Source organism: Cannabis sativa, chromosome 8, assembly GCF_029168945.1.
Source record: "Cannabis sativa cultivar Pink pepper isolate KNU-18-1 chromosome 8, ASM2916894v1, whole genome shotgun sequence".
In the NCBI taxonomy this organism is placed as follows: Eukaryota; Viridiplantae; Streptophyta; class Magnoliopsida; order Rosales; family Cannabaceae; genus Cannabis; species Cannabis sativa.
Window position 1 is genome coordinate 50,761,581 of NC_083608.1, and position 3,028 is coordinate 50,764,608.

The following is a 3,028-nucleotide window of genomic DNA, read 5'->3' on the forward strand; positions in this document are numbered from 1 at the left end:
GTAATGGCTATGATATGTCAATGTTATGGTAATTACATTATTATTTATAGTATTGATATGATTATGTTATGAATATGATACTGGAGTTATGATCTCTGTATATATGTATGGTGTGAACAATTAGTATGGACCTATATGATAAAGGTTTTCATGTGTACAGTTATTTGGCTATAGTTATAAAATAAGGTGTATGATATTGCTAAAACTTAATAAATAAATTAATGATATGTGTGATATTATATGGTATTGTATGATAAGCATTTCCTTACTGGGCTTTTAGCTCACCCCCTTACTTTCCCCCTACAGGCAATAGACAGGGAACATTGAATGTAAGTTTGATGAGTTGGGTCAGTTCTGGTATGTATACTGCGAGGGGCTATGGACGAGCAAACGGTCTAGAACGCCGGTGGAGCCTTGGTTTTGTTTTTTTTTTTTTATAGTAAAGTAATCTCAGCTCAGTGGGGTGTTACAAATTTATTTTTTTTGCACTCAACTACTTATTTTGTTTTTAATATGAATGATCATTCACCTTTTTGCATATTTATTGTAAAACCCACTGTGTATTTCCAAACAGCTTTAAATCTTTTTAAATAATGCATCAAAATTAGTATTTTGTAAAATAAGGCAAAATATTGGGGCGTTACAGGTATTTTGGATACAATACATATAAAAAGAGGTATGTTTCAAATAAATATAAAATTAGAGGTAAATTTGATTAATTGATGAATAAAAGAGACATTTTTCAACTTACTCCTACTATTTATCTAATTATTAAAAAGACAAGACTTGATATAAATACCACAAATTACTCACACATGACAAATACTCACAATTTTTTTTTTAATAAAATCACAAGTACCAAATATGTATTCTATTTAAGTCCTATTTTTGTATAAATAAGTAATAATTTTATATTATTAGTATTATATGTGTATTGGTTGTAATAGTCAAAATAGGTTGTATTAGGAAGAAATGAGGAAAATGTGGGCATTAGGTTGGTTGGAAAGTAAAATATTGGTAGTTACATAATGTTTATGTATGAGTGATGTGATTATTTGTAAGGTTATGTTTTGTATTCATATATTTGTGAGTACAACATTAAATAGACATTGACAATGCAAAAAATGTTTATATCAATTATCAATCAATATCATACATACCAACTCACATCATATTTATAGAGATTAAAAAAATATTATAGCAAGAACAAAACAAAATAAATAGTATTAATGTTGCTGCCCAGGATCGAACTGGAGACCTTTAGTGTGTAAGACTAACGTGATAACCACTACACCACAGCAACATTGTGTAACATAAATCTTACATTAAACATTTTATTTAAAATTTGTTTTCGAAATTATAACAAAATAATTAAATGTAAATTTTATAAAAAATACCCCATTTTAATATACATATTCTTTTTGAATTAGAAAATTTCATTCAACTAGACCAACTTGATCTTAACATTAACATGACGAAAACAACATCGGTAAGAATTAGAGCTCAAAAAAATACAACCAACATTAAACCGAAAAGCTAGTGTAACATGATGAGTAACTCGGTTAGCAGATCTCTTAACAAAACTTAAAGAAATATCACGAGCAATCAAAGGTGTTTACACTCCTCTACAATACCTCCAAACATGGAGCTAGATTTTTTGGTACTTCTAACAACTTGAATGTAATATAAGCTGTTAGAACCCCCCTTAAATGTAAGCTAAAGTAATTAATTAAGGTCTAATATATTCAATATATTTTTCTTGAATGGGCATACGTAGGTGTGTGAGTTTATTTATTTATTTTTCTGAATAGAAATATGGCAGTTTTATTAAAATGAATTATGATCAATTAATTCAACAGGGAAGTCGGTTACATTAATTAAAGATAGGAACTGGTGAAACACAAGAGCTATATGCTAATAATTACTAATTACTTCAAGAGAGACTCGCCCAGATTTGTTGATATATAGACAAGGTTATTAGAATATTTTATTTATGGAAATTATTTTCTAATTAAGGAAATGATTTTCTATTTAAGGAAATAAATAAATGATTGATTTTCTGATAAATGAATATTTTATATTCATTGAATCTGGACAGAATCAATTACGTAATATTCTATATATGGTCAGATTTCTATATTCATTACCTGATTTGATTTCCTGAATTAATTGTCAAAATATTCTGACAATTAATGTGGCACAGTAATGCGATGGAGTATCTCACCTATAAATATAGGGTCTCGGTCCCCGAGCTCCTCACTCATTCTGTTCATAACAGCAAATTCCATCTAAAGAGAGTTGAGAGAGCGAGGAAGCCCGATTACCCATGGTAGTCAATTTCCTTTGCAGATCAAAGCTTATGTGGGTTTGAAGCTCAAGATTCAATGGCTGGAGGTATTTCGATCCTTATTCATAGTGTATATATGTTTGATTAATTCCGCACTTAATACTTAAACATATACATTTCAGTTTATATATATAAATATCTAACAGTTGGTATCAGAGCAGTTTTTATCTCTGCCTTGATTTTAGTTTGAGTTTCATATATATATATACTCGTATATACAGTGTTTATATATATATATTTAATTCAGTGTTGATATATATATTTATTTTCGTTTGTATATATATATATATTATTTATATATCTAAATGCTATATACAAATATATACATATATACATTTCATGTTTATATATATACATACAGTATTTTTATTTTTCTGTATATATATGTATATATATTTATATATATATTGTATATGTATTAATACATTCATATATTAATATAGATTGTTCTAAGCATGAAAATCCACTTTGAAAAAACAAAGAAATCTCAAAATTATTTTTCAGAAAATTTTGGTGATTTTTAAAGTCTTTGTTTTATGTATTTTCGATGCATAAAATCTATATGAATGTCTTAATTTTGCATTTAGATTCATTTGGAATTGATTTCATGATTTTTGGAAGTTTAAGGAAATTTTATTATGTCGTTTATGGCAGTGTATTTTTCAAAAAAAAAAAAAAAAA

At 27.0% G+C, this 3,028-nt stretch overlaps 1 non-coding gene across 1 annotated transcript; it reads right to left on the minus strand.

Annotated features, from left to right (window-relative positions):
• Positions 1-1,230: 1,230 nt before the first annotated feature.
• Positions 1,231-1,303, minus strand: TRNAV-UAC (transfer RNA valine (anticodon UAC)). Its single transcript has one exon. It is a non-coding gene; the product is annotated as a tRNA-Val (tRNA).
• Positions 1,304-3,028: the final 1,725 nt, after the last annotated feature.